Here is an 18,609-nt window from a genome sequence, read left to right on the forward strand (position 1 = left end):
CCGTTTGGCAAGTCTTTTTTCGCCTTAGCATAGGCCTTGAACATAGCGCATTTGCATTTTCCAAAGGTCTACAGATTGTCAACGGTTCTAGACTTTCATCAGGGTTGCTATTTAAAAGGGGCTTTTTCAGTAGGTAAAGTTTGTAATGGGGACTTGCTGTTCTAGCTTCCATACTTAGGCAGTTCTGCCCCACACCCTGACAGTCTTGCTCGGTAAGGTGCCCACATACAAGTAGAGGTAGTTTTCTTGGGACCATCAGTTAATAGCCTATCAAGATAATCTTTCCTCCTGAGCAAAACGTCTCAGATATACGAACTCCAAACTTTCTGGGATGCTGTAAAGCTGGGGAAATGGTTCACAATGGAGACAAAACGGTGTGATAAAGGGTTCACTAGGCTGGGAGTTGGAAGACTACAGAATTTGGGTTTTATTATATTCGTTGTTCCTCTCTGTGCCACCTTGCAGAAATCACAGCCTGTCTCTGCCTCAGTTTCCTCACCTGCAAATGAAGGACTATTGGTTTCTAAGCCCCTTTGAACACTAACATCCTAGGATGCCATAAGACATAATTGTGTTCAGGTATGAAATTACTAATATGAGCACCCGTGTCTCATGGGAAAAGGATAACCAAATATAGAATGATTCAGCTCCTGACAATTTGTTATTTTGTAAAGTTTACCAAAAGAAAACATATTAGGGCCAATTCAGAGAAAAATGAATTCAACTATACCATTAAAGCTAAGTGCTTCATTTATATGGCAGCAGATATAATGACAGTCTGCTGATGCCTTAGGCCCTTTCTTTTATGTGAGGGAATGAGTTGTGGGGTAGCAAAATGTACTAGGACCACTTTCTCCAATTCTGCCTCCATTCTGGCTTCTGTGGTCTTTAGGAGGAATTTTTCTGTTGAAAGACAGTGAAGTGTTTGCCAATGAGTGGTATTTGTGGGACAGGTAAAAGTCTTCTTTTGATTGCACCTCATCAGAGAGTCGGAATCTGCCTTAGTCTTCTGTCTCCAGGTTGGTGAAGGCAGAAAACGTAAAAGTGGCAGAAACACGTCGAGAGCCAAAACATTTGCTTCACATAGTCACTACCCAAGTGTGATCACAACTAGAAGTTAACCAGTATTTTCCCGGTTCCAAAAGCACATCTGTCTCCCTTTTCCATAAAATGTTCGGTACGTTTAATTTAATTTCATCTTCAAGTTCCTTCTCTGCAGCTTAGAAAGAGATGTTTTTCTTCCACTGCTACTTTCCTGACACTTCCATCTTCTCACATAGCTTTACATCAAAACTCTTTGTCTAATTCATATCCCTTTTTCATATGGTCAGTTCCAGCCGCCATTATCCTTACCCTTAAAAGTTTAACAGAATGAGAATTACAGTATACATGCTAAAGTTGAAACATTCCCAACTTTAGAGGGCGGAAACAAAGCTTGGCCTAAAGACCAGTAGAAATCTAGTGAAGAGACCAATTTCTTAAAAACAAAAGAAAAAACAAAACCATCATGCTAAAGTTGGTGAAATAACAGACTGAAAATATGGAAAATCTTTTATTTCAGGCTCCTTGATAGCATAATGCTTATTACAATTTTTCAAACATAGTGAAGGTTTTAGAATGTGGACATTTCTCAATATTTTCAGTTTCTGTCTACCTGAAGTTAAATCCTTTGAAAAGACTCCTCTACAGTAACAGTATTGAAAAATTTATTAAAGAAACTATTGTGCACTCTTGCCTTATTACTCAGTTAATCCTGATCTGTATTTAGACAGTGATGCCAGCCAGGCTGAGGTTTCAAAGGAATGAGCACAAATATTTGCCATGTCCCGTGTAGTATAGTTTTGGTGATAAAAAATTCATTTTGGAAAATATCACTGAAGTTAGAATATAAGCAAAACTCAGCAACCTTCAAATGGACAAATAGAAGGTTAAAAAGCAAAGTCATGAGGCAGGCTGTGTTCGTATTAAAATTTAAAAGAAAATTTAGAAGAAAATAAATTCAGCAAAATTAACAAGTCTCCCAACATCAGTTTAAAATATGGAGATACAAGCTCTGTCTGGAAAAATTCAAGCCATTGTTAATGTAACAAGAACTCTTTGCTCGGCATCAATGTAACCTGGCAGCCAAGGAGAGTGGACTGGAATGCACATGTGTGAACAATGACGACTTCACTGTACTAGTCAGTGGGGATGGTAGATGCCATTGAGTGAGCATGTGTATTGTGTGGCTATTGCATTCAAAGTGACTGAGGGAAAAGAGCAACAGATCTGGATCAAATTTTGTGTTCAGCTTGAACATTCCTACATGGAAACTGTTGGGATAATTCAGAAGGCTGCCGCTATTGGGCACCTGGTAATTAGCAGTTTCATCATGGCATTATGCCCACTCATGCATCACATCTTGTGCAGGGTTTTCTGGCAAAACGTCTAATCACCAAGGTGGCTCAGCCCCGATACAGCCCAGATTTGGCACCCTGTGACTTCTGGCTTTTCCCAAAACTAAAATCACTTTTGAAAAGGAAGAAATTTCACAAAATGGCTATCATTAATAAATCAATAAGCAACAAGTACTAGAGACAATGTGTAGAAAAGGGAACCCTAGTGCACTGTTGTTGGGAATGCAGACTGGTGCAGCCACTGTGGAAAACAGTATGGAATTTCCTCAAAAAATTAAAAATGGAACTGCCTTTCTGACCCAGTAATTAAACTGCTGGGAATACACCCTAAGAAACCTGAAACACCAATTGAAAAGAATTTATGCACCCCTATGTTCATAGCAGCACTATTTACAATAGCCAAGAGTTGGAAACAGCCCAAGTGCCCATCAGTAGATGAGTGGTTTAAAAATTGTGGCACATTTACACTATGGACTACTACGCAGCAGTAAAAAAGAAGGAATTCTTACCTTCTGCAAGAGCATGGATGGAACTGGAGACTATTATGCTAAGTGATATAAACCAGTTGGTTAAAGACAAATGCCATATGATCTCACTTATAAGTGGAATCTAAAGAACAAAATAAACTAACAACCAAAATAGAACCAGAGGCCAGGAAACATGTAACAGACTGACAACTGTAAGAGGGGAGGGAAGAGGGGTTGACTGTTTGAAAGGAGGCGAAGGGATTAGCCAAAGAACATATATGCATGACCCATGGATGTGGACAACGGTGTGAGGATTGACTATGGAAGTTGGAGGTGGGCTGGGTGGAGAGGGGCTAAGGGGGAAATATTGGGACAACTGTAACAGCATAAACAATAAAACATTATTTAAAAAAGAAAAGGAAGAAATTTCAGCCCTGGCTGGTGTGGTGCAGTGGATTGAGTGCTGGCCTGCAAACCAAAGGGTCACTGGTTTGATTCCCACTCAGGGCATATACCTGGGTTGTAGGCCAAGTCCCCAGTAGGGGACGCTTGAGAGGCAGCCACACACTGATGTTTCTCTCCCTTTCTTTTTCCCTTCCTCTCTCTAAAAATAAATAAGATCTTAAAAAAAAAATGGAAGAGATTTCAAAGCATTGATTCAGGAATATGCTATGGGGCAGCTGATAGCAATTGGGAAAACTGTGTGAGATCCCAAGGTGTCTGCTTTGAAGGGGACTAAAGGCATCATTGTCCTATGTACAATGCGTCTTGTATCTTCTTCAATAAATGTCTCTATTTTTCCATAGTACTTGGCTGGATACTTTCTGGACAGACCTTGGTACGTACATAACTGCTCCTTCTGACAAGATTCTCCTGATTTTAATGGTTCATTCCCAAACCTGAACAGACTAATAACTTACTGATGGGATCTATTGCAAACAACTTTGATCTTGAAGTATAAATTATAACATTAAACCAGGACACGTTGATAGTGAATTTTTAAAAATTCTTTGTGAGGTTTCAAAGTCCTAGGCCTGTTTGCCCTCTGATCCATTCCTGGTTCTTCTTTCCCCTTCTCTGGTCTGCCACAAGTTGCTGATTCTGCAAGTAGCATTTCCTGACATTCCTTCGGAGCTGGCTGCCAGTGCTGGTTGTGACTCATGCAAAGAAACAGTGGGAGAGTAGAGAGCTGGAGGGTGGGAAGTGCAATGTATTCCCCCCTCTTTTCCCCCACACTTCTGCCAAGTGCCCCACAACTTCTGACCCTGTGCTCCAGTAACTTTGCCTTTTCCCTTTATTCCTTCAGTTTAGTGGCTTTATCCTCTTGAAAAATCACTGTCCTCTTTTGGGTTTCTCAGGCCTTCTGTTACCTGTTTTACAAATCACAATACATGAATTAAATTCTCCTTGGGTTGAATACTTAGATCTGTTTCTCTTTTCCTAGTTAGAGCCTGGCTCCATGCATCTTATTGAAAGACATTATTAGATGATATACATGGAAAACTATTCTTTCTTTCTTTCTTCTTTCTTTTTTTGCTAGACATTCTTCTTAAAAAGGTGTATTTACAAAAACATGTAAAAAGATGCTCAGCATCACTAGCCATCAGAGAGATGCAAATTACAACCACAGTGAGATACCACCTCACACAAGTGAGAATGGCCATCACGAACAAATCAACAAACAACAAGTGTTGGAGAGGATGCAGAGAAAAGGGAACTCTAGTACACTGTTGGTGGGAATGCAGACTGGTGCAGCCACTGTGGAAAACAGTATGGAATTTCCTCAGAAAACTAAATATGAAACTGCCTTTTGACCCAGCAACTCCACTGCTGGGATTATACCCTAAGAATCCTGAAACACCAACTGAAAAGAGCCTATGCACCCCAATGTTTATAGCAGCACAATTTACAATAGCCAAGTACCGGAAGCAACCTAAGTGCCCAGCAGTAAATGAGTGGATCCAAAAACTATGGTACATTTACACAATGGAATACTACACAGCAGAAAGAAAGAAGGAGCTCCTACCCTTTGCAGCAGCATAGATGGAACCAGAGAGCATTATGCTAAGTGAAATAAGCCAGACGGTGAAAGACAAATACCATATGATCTCACCTTTAAGTGGAACCTAGTCAACAAAACAAACAGTTGAGCAGAATATAACCAGAGACATTGAAATTAAGAATAGACAGCAACCATAGGGGAGATGGGAGGGGATAATGGGGGGGGAGGGGAAGGGTTTACAGGAACATCTACAAAGGACACATGGACAAGACTAAAGGGGGGTAGGATCGAGGGTGGGAGGTGGGGAAGGCTAGGGTGGGGGGGAATGGGGGGCTAATGAAGACCACTGTACTTGAACAACAATAGAAAAAATGTGTATTTAAAAATGTTAATAAAGAGTTCAGTCCTCAGAAAAGCAAAAGAAACAATGCATTTTCCATGGATATAATATTCAAAACTATAAACCGGAAATATTATGTGCTTTACTGTTCATTAGCCAGAACAGAGTTAATACTTAACAGAGACTGATACATAAATTCCTTGCTAAAAGTAAGGGGGCAGAGATACCTGTCAAGGCTTAATTTTCATCACAGACAGTCTGTAACGCCCACTCATTTACCAGCTTATTTGCCAGTGGTTTCTCTTCCTCTTCATATCTGAGAGAGAAAAGAGAAGAAAAACTTTTTAAATATTTCTATATTACTAATTTGAAATATTGTGTATGTGAATTTTTGGGATATTTTGAAATCAAAATTGTGCCTACACTTTTTCTCCTTGCATTACTTGCTTTTGCTTCTCTACTCCCTCCCCATGCCAATAAGCAAGTCTCCTGCTAGATTTATTCATTGTCTCAAGAAGAGATCAGAAGAAGGGGTGGAGACAAATGAAAGTGTTCTATGAGTATTTCTGGCTTTGTTTTTATTTTTTTGACAATTTTATTTTTTAATTGTATTTTTTCCAATACCGTTTAACCCCCTTATACTCTCCTCCCCCCTGCAATCACCACACTGTTGTCCATGTCCCCAAGTCCTTTTTTCTTTCTGCTCAATCTGCCCACTTCCTAACCTACCCACCCCCCACAGCTGTCACCCTGCTCTCTATCTCTGAGTCTGTCTCTATTTTGCTTGTTAGTTCAGTGTGTTCATTAGATTCCATATATATGTGAAATTACATGGTATTTGTCTTTTTCTGACTGGCTTATTTCATTTAGCATAATGTTCTCCAGGTCCATCCATGCTGTTGCAAAGGGTAAAATTTTCTTTTTTACAGCTGTGTACTATCCCATTATGTTAATGCCTCATAGTTGTTTTACCCACTCACCTATTGACAGACACTGGCTTTGTTTTATAAACTCCTAAATATTCAGGGGAAGGGGTTACAGGACATAGCCTAAGTATTTGAAGAATCTTCAGAGGTAAAAAAATGAAAGGAGTTTCCCTGAAAATGGAAAGAGGGTCCCCACTGGGCACATAGAAGGGGAGAAAGAAACAGAATGAACAAGGAGCTGAGACCTGATACTGGAGAATAGACCTGGGGTAGACTTGGTAAAGGAGTCCTGTTTGGTCTTGGTTCTTGCATCCAGATGTGTCATGGGAGATGAATCACTGCACAAATACTACGTAGACCTCACTCATTTGTATCAGGAACTGCACCAGTTCTTCCTTCCATTGATCAGTCAGCACCCCAGGCAGCCACAGTGATTGGTCAGGACTTTTGTGGGAGCCACCAGGAAGGATCTCTTCCACATTTTCTTCTCTGCACTTGAGCAAAGAAAGACGTAAATGCCACCACAGGCAAGAGTGTGCTAGAGAGTGTAGCCACCACAGAACAAGTGGATCCAAAGGATGAAAAAGGAGAAATTGGGCATTGAAGATACTTGAGCCTGCATCAAGCTGTTCTTGGAACTAGACCTATCACCTGGTTCTCAAATTTTCTGAGTAAAGCAGTTCTTTTTAAAGTCATTTGTGATTTGCCCTGGCTGGTGGGGCTCAGTAGGTTAAGTGCCAGTCTGTAAATTGATAGGTCACCGGTTCAGTTTCTGGTCAGAGAATGCAAGAGGTTACCCATCCATGTTTCTCTCACACATCGATGTTTCACTCCCTCTCTTCCTCCCTCCCTTCCCCTCTCTCTAAAAAATAACAAAAAATAAAATCTTTCAAAAATGTCAATTGGGATTGAATTTTCTGTCATTTGCATTAGAAAGAGTCCTAACTGATACACGTGTCCCTAATATCTGTTCAAGGCCTTTGTGCTAGGGCATAATAAGTACTAAATTTACAAGGTGACTCATCGATATATACATATAGGATATCAATTTGTTATGCTACTGATACCGAACAGGTGAGAGGATTTATATTATCATGTAGGAAGTGGCATGTTAAAACCAAATGGGAGAGCCCATGTTTTGTTAAGCCTCCTGGGAGGATGAGACTCTTCTTGCCATGGAGACATTATACCTTTCTATCCCTACAGAAGAAAAATTCAGCAGTCAAAGCTGGAGATATGAAACATAGCAGCCTTTGGTCCTTCCCACCACTTAATTGCTGCAATATGCTTCCAACTTCCAGTCTTAGTCAACTAATAAAGAGTTCCCCAAATGGCCTATGCTGCTCCCTGTGTTAGTATGTTTGCATTAACTCTTTCCTCAGGCTGGAAAGAGCTCCCCATACTGTCTGTGCTTCAATACCCAGCTCAGGTGCCACAGCTTCTGTGAATTTTTACTTGACATCAACACTACTCTGATGCTCACACCTCCCACCCACAGACTCTGAAACTGATGACTTACTTGTCACATTATATACATCCTTCTATTGTGACCTATATGTAATTTTTAAATTTCTCTCTCTCCCCTACTAGACTGAACTCCACAAGGGCCGGAATTCTCACCAATTCATCTTGAAATTTTTAGGGATATGGCCATTAGGCTATCTACAATTATTTGTGAATAGTAAAATAATTTAATACATTAAACGAATGAATGTAGAAGCAGAAAAAAATCATGCATTTTTATAGCTGAGACCTTAGAGTTAACCTACTCCTTGTGGATTAAATATTTACAACAGGAATTGCAAAGGTATAAATTCTGAGAGAGGAATATTAAATTTCATCAGAACTCACCATAATATAGCATTCTTTATATTATTCTCACATAGTAATAGCAATATATTACAAAGTTTAAGAATTCTCATTTTTTGCTCTGACCAGGTAGCTCAGTTGGTTAGAGCATCCTCCCAATACCCGAAGGTTGTGGTTTTGATCCCTGGTCAGGACACACAGAAAATACCTACCCATGAATACATGAATAAGTGGAACAACAAATTCCTGTTTCTCTTTGTCCCTCCATCCCTCCCCTCTCTCAAATCAAAAAATTTTTAAAGAATTCTGACTTTTAAAATTTGACTACCCTTCTTCTCTCTTTTAAATTTAAGATATTCTTTCTTTTCTCTTTAAGCATTTTTTTCTTATGCACGTCTGTTTGTTCCCCAGACCCATATAGTATACAAAACATTGTGTGTATTATGTATGTCTGGTATTTTACAATAGACAAGAACCAAAACATTAGTTCAAATAGCAAATAAATTCAGAATCTTAAAAGCACCAAGCTAATTATAGCTGGAAAAGTGGCCCTCCACCTACTTTACACACACTTTCACATCTATACTCTTTAATAATTCCATGATTTCAACATCTTGTGTTGGAAGGGAGTTGCTGTCACTTGAAAAGGTTACTGCAATACATCCTGTTTCTTATAAACCTATAGAAATCTGGGCATGGTTAGAAGCAGGAGAATGAACAAATTGGGAATCAACATAGCTCTGCATAAAAATGTACCCAGTTATCTCTATTTAGGCTAGACTCAGGGCAGATTATGTTACATGTGGGGAAATGTTTCTCTTCCTTAATGTGAATGCCTTTGATAATTATTATTTGCCCTTGTGAGGTATGCATGTGTAGAATTCAATGGATGATCAAGAAGAAGAAGGTGGTAAATCTTCACTGCTACCAATAGGCAAAAATTGAAATGCAAACTAATAGGGACTGTGCAGTTAGAGACCTTCTGTAGTAGTATTTTAGACAGCCTAACTCGGACTTTGGGAAAGGTATTACTACAAAGAATATCTTATGGGTTGCAACGACTGGGAAAGCGGGATGGATGCTCCATAAGATCATACCATGGCAAATAGGGCATAAAGTATTGAAGATGTATGTACTGCAGAGGTATGAAGAAAGGTGCTTTCCAAGAAGAAAGTAAATAATAGTGGGCCCTGAGATGGGACTTAAGACAAGGAAGCAATGCTAGGAATTGGGGTCCGTTCCTTAGGGATATCTGTATGAATAATAAGTTTTTTGTTCTTTTCCTTTGAACTATAGTTTATATCATGAGCAGTTTTTCATTTTTCCTCTATGCTGTAATTCCGTTCATTTGTTTCTAACCTTCAGTTGTTACAAACACTTTCACAGACTTCTGTGGTGGGGATATGGAGCAACCAAGGAAAGAACAACATAGAGAACTATAACCTGCACATCACAGCTCTCCAAGGCTCATGTTGTGGTCCTAAGGCAGGATAGAAAGAAGCTAGGAAAATTCCTTGGCAAATGGAGTGGGGAAACTGAGATGGACAGCTGATTCAAACTGGCCCCATCCAGCACACTGAACCATCTGCCTCCTTCTCCCTTGCATGACCGCCGCCTTAAGCATGAAGCCCTCAAGACAATGAGGTTCTGATCAGCACTGAATAATCTCAGGAATGAAGCCTCTGGCCTGTTGACCACTGAGACAGAGTTTTGGTCAAACTAGAGATAACAACTAAGCCTCAGCTGTGTTTCAGCTCCAGGCCCAGAAAAGCAGCAAAACCAGACAAAACAATGCCATGGCTTGCATCAGGACCAGATGCAGTGACAAATGACCCCCTACCCTAGCACTGACCGATTAGTAGAGACCATGTCCCTGAAAGGAAACACCTGGAAAGCTGATGAATATTCTATTGAGATCCTTCTCCAAAATTCCTGCCTCTAGGAAATAGGTAAAAATCTTTAAGATAAAGAACCCAGTGCACTGGGCGCCCTCTCTCCCTCTCTCCAGAGCACACCTGCACCTTCCCACCCTTTCTTTCCTAAGGCATGTATCTTTGCTTTCTTTCTCCAAGGTCCCTGGGTAACTTGGCTCCTGAGTCCACACAGACCAGCTGGCTCACTTCTTCTGTCTCTGTGGCTTTCTTTCTAAAAAGCTAAACAAACTTCTTGCACTAGAGTTTTGGCTCTGAATTCTTTCTTTGCTGAACTCAATGACCAAAGTCTAACCACCGCTCATAGTCCCAGCTTCTGGCAAATATCAGGGAAATGAGTGGTGGCCTGAGAAGAAGCATGGAGGAGAACAAAGGCCCTGAGAGTCTGGTGGACAAGCAGATAACTTAGGGGCAGACGAGAGAGCGGGGGAGGGAGTAAAACCTTTGCCAAGAGTATCAGATCCACCTGTCAATTGTATCTTTGAGCACTGAAACCCTGTACCCCCACTTTTCTCCCTCTGAAAAATCTGGCTATTTCTTCCCTCTTTCCTTCAACTCTCATCATTTTTTTACCTGGATTTTTGGCAACAGCCATCTATGTTGTCTCCTGTCACCATTGGCTTTCTTGCTGTGTTGTGGTTCTACACCACACCATCACCATGGTTGTCTTTCTAAAGACTGTTGGCCCACACCCCTTCCCTGCCAATACTTCCAGTAAAACACTTCTTTCTGCCTATTATTGTCTGTAGGATTTCTACTGAAAGTTGCACCTTTCACTTGGATATTTAGGTATTTAAATAAGTTATTTGTCATGCTAATAGAATTCCATTTAAAGATTTACCCATTTAAAGACTACCCAAGTTTTCAGTATTCAGACAGATGGCACCACAGTAGAAACAGCAATGTCCTCAAAAATCTGTCAAATTTAGGAAAGTAAATGTTCCTACACAGTGATCAAAAGGCTTATGGAATATGTTTCTTTAATAAATCTGTAATTCCATCAAATATTTCTCATCCTAAATGAACCTAGGTGCGGAGAGATGGTAATATGGAATATGATCGACAGCGTGGTGGGTTTGTGAACATAAATTTTGGATACGAATGGACTAATATTGGGGCAAGACTCTTCACCTCTGCTCTCATCTTTATCATGTTATATCAGGGGCTTTATGACACACAGAGCCCACTTAATTTCCTGAAATTAAACAATATAGAGCATTTTCAAAAGTCTTCTAGGAAATTAAGTTTATGCCCAAATTTCTAATATACATAATAGCTTATAAACACGTAGAAGAGAAAGGAAGAACCAGAAACTACGTACCTCTATCCATCCCAGTAAGTCATACTATTGAAAAGGGACCCCAACACATCTTTAAAATCCATCACCCTCTCTATTTTCATATCTTTGGTCTACCTTGATTGAATGGATAGTATAAAGCTGATATACAGAGCCTTATCCTCGTGTGTCAGGGAAGAACATCACTGATTCTTCATAAATGGCATTAGTATAAGACTTCTCCTATATCAACAATAATGTTATAATACATTCAACTTTGGTATTTAGTTTACATGTCTTAAATTCAAAAGCTCTTCACCCACTGCTGCCCACATATGCTGACAACTGTTCTGATCCCAGCAGGAGTAACAGATTTTATTTCTTGAGCATTGCAGAACTACAACCAGAATGTTATTATTAGATGAAAGAGCGCATACTGGCTTTGCGATAGAGAAAAAAGAAAGAATCAAGATGAAAATAATCTAGGCTATTTTAAAATGCCCCACATTTTCAATATTGTAATTCAATTTAGTTTTCAAAGGTAACCTATTCAAATGGCTCAAAATTCAAAAAAAGTACAATATTGTATGCAGAGAATAATTTCTGTCATTTTCTTGTTCCCCTGCCATTCAGTTCTCTCCATGCTAGCCCATTTTTATAAAATATTTGTAATTTCTCCCAGAGATAGTCTATGTACATATAAACAAATATAAGCACAAATGTATGTTTGAGAATGTGTATTTTTAATTTTTCCTTAACAATTTATTTTGGAGATAGTTTTGTATCAGTACACAAAGCAATTTCAAATTATTTTTCCTGGTTGCATATTATTCCATTGCAAGAATATTCATAATTCATTTCACCAGTATCAAGTGAACAGACATTTAACTTGTTTTCAATCTTTTACTAACGCAGATATTCCCACACCTACAGATATTTCTTTAGTATAAACTCCTAGAAGTTGAATTACTTGGTTAAAACTGTGTTACAAATTTTTAAGGAATGTAATTTATTCATTTTTAAATTGAGATAAAAAAATTAAAAAGGAAAAAAAGGATACATTTTAAAAAGTAAGTTTTCCTCACGCCCCTTTGCCTAACCACACACTTCCTTTTCCCAGGAGCAAATATATATGTCTCTACCTTCTAGCATATTCTTTTACAGATTTCACACACACTCACACACAATACAATAGCTCTGCATTCCTCCCTTGACCAAGCCCCCTGGCAACCACCATTTTATTTTTTTCTCCATGACTTTGATATACATGCCTCATATAAGTGAAATTATATAATATTTATCCTTTTGTATCTGGCTTGTTTCTCTTAGTATAATGCTTTCAAGGGTCATCCATGTAAAAGTGTCAGAATTTCATTCCTTTTTAAGGCTGAATAATATTTCATTGTATGTATTGTATATACCAAATTTTGTTTACCCCTTCTTCTGTCAGTGGATGTTTGCTGTGTTTTCATGTTTTTGTTACTGTGAATAATGCTGCTATAAACATTGGTGTATTATAATTTTAATTTATACTGTTACATATTTTATTTTTCAAGAGTTCTCTGAATGTTCCATTTATATAGTATTTTGTTCATTTTTTCAAGGCTATAAAATCTTAAGTCTCTGAGGATATAAAGTGGAAATATATATGTATATGTGTAGATACATTTCTATAACTATATGTATATGTATATAAAAATTTTTTTCCTGCATCATGGTAGCCATTTCCTCCAAGTTGCTTTTGATTGCTTGTTTATTTTGGTCTTTCTTTTCCATGTGGAAGGTTTTTTCAGATGTCTTATAATCCTTGATTTCTGCTCTTGATCAAGAATGAAAAACCGAAAGCTGATTGGGCACTCTGAAAGTCTGAATGCACTTGGGGCTCACTGACTTCCAGCTTTGCTGCAGGGTGATTGGGGAAACGTGTTTGGTGCGCGTCCCTCCTCGTTGGGAGTGCATTTAGGTCTTTCCAGTTGGGATGGTCAGGTTACCAGAGAAAAGACCACCTACCTCCTTCCTGAGAGGTTGACATCCGTCTGCCAGAGTCCTGGGAACGAGGGTAGGAAACAGTTTGAGGGGGTGTTCTCAATAGAATATTCAGATCTTCAACTGTGCCCGGCCTCCCTCCGTCCAAAATAAAACCACAGGCTTATTGAATGGTGGGGAGATCCATTTTCCCAATGGGATGGAGTTGGGAAGAAGATCGAAGAAGGTAATTCCTTCTTCTTTCGGCTTTCACCGAATCCTTTTTTAGCACTGACTTTCCCTCCTGCACTTTCAGTTCCAGAATTACCCAGGGCTACCATTTTTTTTAACCTTTTGAGGAGTCCGTTGTATTAATGGGGATGATTCTCAACTTTCGCCTGGATCAGCTTAGTTTCCACCCTCTACAGTCTGCTAAGTCAGTCTGGTTTCACCTACGGATTTTTTCAGTTTTCAAAAGTATGTTGAGATTTAATTCCTCTCTTCTTCCCCATCTGTTCCTGTGTTTAAAAAAAAAAAATTCTTTGTTTTCACCGGATTTCCTGAAGTGGTGACAGTTGATGTCTGAGTGTATTCAGTTCTTACCTTACCTCCACATTGGCCCAGCATATTTAATGCTTTTCTGGAAGAGAGGATAAGGATCTCCTTGATTCGCCAAAATTCCAATAGCTTTAGGGATTTAGAATTTGGTTTTATTCCATTAACATAATGTTGTTTTGTTGAAATTATTTTATTTCCTCACTTTGAGGAAATACTTAGAAATTGACTTATTTCTCCACAACTAAGTCATTAAAATTGGGCCTAAATCATAAGAATGCCCATGCTTAAAAGGCAGTTGACATGTCAGGAAATAAATATATTTCTAGAGGTGCAATTTGCCTGTAGACATGTTATTAAAAGGAATAATCATTCCAAAAATTACATTTACTTATGGTGGATTTTAAGTTATACATGATTTGTTATTTAGTCCCCATTTATCCAAAAAAGGGCTCCTCTAGGTGCTCTTTTTGAAGAAGTTTCACATATCTTTTCAAGGTCATCACAATTGGTCAAAGTGCCGGTGCAGTAGTTGAGGTGAATTTGCAAGAAAAAATAAACTTAAAAATAAAAATGGCACCGGTTTATTACTCAGATATATCTGTTCCCTCTGCTTCATTTTAGTCATAGCTATTTAATTTCCTGAAACAAAAAACAAACAGATTTTCACTAATGTCAGTACTACAGAGCTAGCATAGGACAGAAGAGCCAGCTGTACTCGAATTCATCTTATGCATCATCAACAAAATTGGCAGCTAAGTTCTGATTTCAGAGCCTTTATGGTTAATGATGATGTACAAGCTGTGCTTGATTTTCAGTTACAAGACTGATCTTTGCTGACAGAAAAAAATCTATTTTTGATTTGTAAATTGAGCAAATTTGAGGCAAAATTCATATGCAGATCATGAAGACATCATTTTTAGACTCACATTTCTAACCCTAAAACTATTTCAGTTTATTATTATTATAAACATCATTATCCTTATAATTATTAGCATTATGATGATGGTAGCTAAGTATTTAACTAAAATTGCAGTTAAGTTTTGTGAATGAGTCATATATCAACAAGTCTTATACTTAAAAATATATCAATGAAAAGGAGCAACAAAATTAATTTGCAGTCAATTCTATTAGCACCCCTGTCCTGGGTATGATGCAAATTAGAATCGTATGTTGCCAGTGATCATGGATAAAAGTCTTCTGATATTATGTAAAGAATGGTGGAACAAACAGGTGTGAAAGGGGAAAAATGCTCCCTTAATTATAAGGTCTTTGACAACAGGAATTGTTTCTTAGTCATTGCTTAGTGTACTGTTGACATTTTTTAAGAAGCAGAAGAAATTACCTTGTGTAACATTATGTAGCTATAATATATTGTCTTAGATGTTCTTCCATTTTGTCCCCATTTAGGAGCCCCCACCACACATACTCAGTTCTTTGATGCTACCTGCTTTCTGGAGGTAGTATTCCCTACTCCTTTCCCCAACTTCGTCTTGCCCTTTTCTTATTCCATACCTATCACTCCTTAACCTTATGAAAACTTATCTGTCCTTTGTCCCATTGCTTTAATATTGTGTAAAGACATACATATTAAGAACTTGAAAATATTTACTTTTTGAAAATGTTATCTTTCTAGGAGTACAAATTTGCATTTTTAAAAGGAACTCTTAAAGACCTATTGCAAGCAGGTGAAATGTCACATTTTTTGAGACTCCTGGTCAAGATGGCAGTGTAGGTAAACACGGCTCGCCTCCTCCAACTACATCAAAACTGCAACTAAACTACAGAACAACCATCATTCAGAACTACCAGAAATCGAGCTGCATAGAAGTCCTACAACTACAGAATTAAAGAAGAAACCACATCGAGTGTGGTAGGAGGGGCAGAGATGTGGAATGGGGTGGTACCACACCTATGTGTGGGGAATAAAAATCAAGAAGGATATCTCAGCTTTGCAGGACTGCCCCCACCCCCCCAGGCATGGGATTCCAGCTCCACACAAGGGCCCCTTGCCCAGGGTTCCAGGGCCAGAAAGAGAAGTCCCCATAACTTCTGGCAGTAAAAACCAGCAGGGATTGTGGCTGAGGAAGACAGAAACTTCTGGAATCCCAGGAAGTTCCTCTTTCAGGGTCCATACATGGACTTACTTGTACTCATTCCCTCTGAGCTCCAGCACTGGGGAAGCAGATTGAAAGGCACTGGAGACATATGGGAGGGACTGAATTGTCTGGCATCAGGGCGAGGGCTGGAAGGGTAGTTTTCTCCCAACAGAAGTGTGGAAGAGTCCATTGTTTCTCTCCTGAGACACCCCGCCACACACACACACACACAACAGAGCCAGCAGGTGGGTGCCATATCTGAGACTCCATCAACCTGCTGTTTGCCCCACCCTGGTGATTCCCAAGGCCCTGCCCTACCCAACTTTCAGATCCATCCAAGCTGTTTCCAGTGACTTTTCCATATAAATGGCTTGTCTTGGTTCATGATTCGCATTTTCCTGAATTCTCTCAAATAAGTAGCATCTGGTCTCAGTGAGCCTTGTAAGTCTTGCTAAGTGGCCCCAGGCCTGGAAGTAGCAGTAGCTGGCCTTGGTTCATAGTTTGGCCTTGCCTGGGCACTCCAAGCAAAGCACAAGTAGCAGCTATCTGAAGATTGCTTTGTAGCTTATGCCAGGTGGCCCCATGCAGGAGAGAGGTGGTGGCTGACCTTGGCCTGTACCTCCCAGGAGGCTCCAGAGCCAGTGTACCGAGTGGACAGCTTCAGGCCACATCGAAGCACCACCACCCAACCACCTCCACAAACAACCCACTCAAGGGGTGAACTCAGTGATCACCAAAGCTCTGCTGGAAGAAGTCCTTCTCTGTGGAGTGGGCCCCTGCACAGCTGATCCTCCTAGGTGGTTGGAGGTTGGTGATCAGTGGTCACAACCAGTCCTTGCAGCTGATTGGCCTGGATAAATCCCTCCCACTGATGTGCCAACACATCAGGCTCAATTACAAGAGGAGGGTGTATAGCCCATATGGTGGAGCATCTCTCAGCTTGGATAATAGCAGATAATACCATTGGACTCTATAGGACACCTACTACATGAGGCCACTCTACCAAGCCTGAGAGACCTAAAAGCTCTACTTAATACATAGGAACAAACACAGGGATGCTGCCAAAATGAGGAGACAAACATGTCTTTGATTAAAATATATATTTACTATAAGGAGGAAATGGTTTAAATAAAGAAAAAAGGTGGATTTTCATACCAATGTACTTTAATCGAATCAAACCATTTTTTCTGTGTTTTTTCAGTAAGATCAAACAAAGCATTCTCTTAAAATACAGGTCCATCTCTTTGTCATCATGTAACAGAAACCTCACAAGTTATAAGTGATAAACCAGTACCCCAGGTTCTAATTCACTATCAAGAAGCACATTAAATGCCTTCAGATTACTAGCAAAATAACTAAATTATACTCCTGGGGTCTTAAAGAGTTAATGTCTCCCTATAAAATGCTACCTGGTTTATTATCATGGAATAATTTAACCATTTGGGGAATGTTTTAATAATATCAACAAAACAACAATAGCATCAATGAGGTCCAGTTCTGTAGGGTAAATTAGGGCTGTGAGGTAAAAATCTTTTAGAAATGAGATTGAAAACCTCTTGTTCAGGATTCATTAAAGATGAGCACCTACGAGACCATTTCTGGGTACAGAGTTTACTTAGAATTTGCAGTGAACTCAACCCAGGGATCTTTTAAAATTATTTCTATATACTGAGTTCAAGTTACTCACATAATGAGTTATTGGTGAATGACTCTAAATGAGTCTGATATAAGACACCAGCGCCTCAAATAGACAATTCAATGTTTAACAAAATCTAAAAGCCTGCTTGATTGGAAAGTGTCGAATCTTTTTTAAACATTGGAGATACCCAATGTGACTGAGTCTTTGGATGTATGTATGAGTAGAGTAAGAAAACCTTGCCCATTCCCATATTTACCAGTGCTTGTGTCTTTTTTCTTTAGAATCTCAATGTGCTCCCATTTATATGAAGCCTTCTCCACCCACCCCGCCACCATTTCTTCTTGAATTGGAGTCAACTCAATAGGGTCAACAACACTGAGCATCCTGGAGAAGAGGCAGTCCCAAGCCTCTAGGTCCAGGTAAATGAGAGCCATTTGCATTCTATATTACATTGCAGCCACTCAAAAGCAGATGTCCTCACCAAAAGTGATGCTCCTTGCCCCCATCACAGTAGTTCTATGTCAAGGTCTTCTCTCATTCCTGGCCGTCACATCTGGGAGCTGCAGGAGCCAATAGACACTTGGGAGCATGATGTCTTCCATCTTAAACCGATTCTCCCCCTTCTCCAGGAAAGTATCAAACACCCATTCACCCACATTTCTGTGTCTTACCTCACTCATCCTCAGAAGCCCAAGGTCATTTTGTTACCTTTTTTTACCCATAAGCCAAATCCAGCCCACTGCCTATTTTTGTAAGTATAGTTTTATTGAAACACAGTCATGTGCATTTTTTTAACCTGTTGTCTATGGCTGTTTTCACGTTAAAATGGCAAAATTGAGTAGTTTTGACAAAGACCATTTGGCCTGTCAAACTTAAAATACTTACTATGTGGCTCTTTATAGAAAAGTTTGCTGACCCATAGCCAGACATTCATCCTAATACTGACCTGCACATCCACTCATCTGACCTGTCCTTTCACTTCTGCTGCCATTCCGATCGATCCCTTGTGCTCTGCTACCTGAAGGTAACAGGTTCACAGCAGCACACGTGCCTGCTCCCTTAACTTCATCTCTGCGTGTTCCTTTTGCTCTCTTACTCTGAGTAAAACCTGGACGTGCCCTCTTGAAATAACTTCTGTTATGTCATAGTCGATATAAGCTATTTTTCTTCAACATTCTACCTAACGATAGGCCTGATCCTGGAG

The sequence above is a fragment of the Desmodus rotundus genome, chromosome 2 (genome assembly GCF_022682495.2).
Source record: "Desmodus rotundus isolate HL8 chromosome 2, HLdesRot8A.1, whole genome shotgun sequence".
Classification (NCBI taxonomy): domain Eukaryota; kingdom Metazoa; phylum Chordata; class Mammalia; order Chiroptera; family Phyllostomidae; genus Desmodus; species Desmodus rotundus.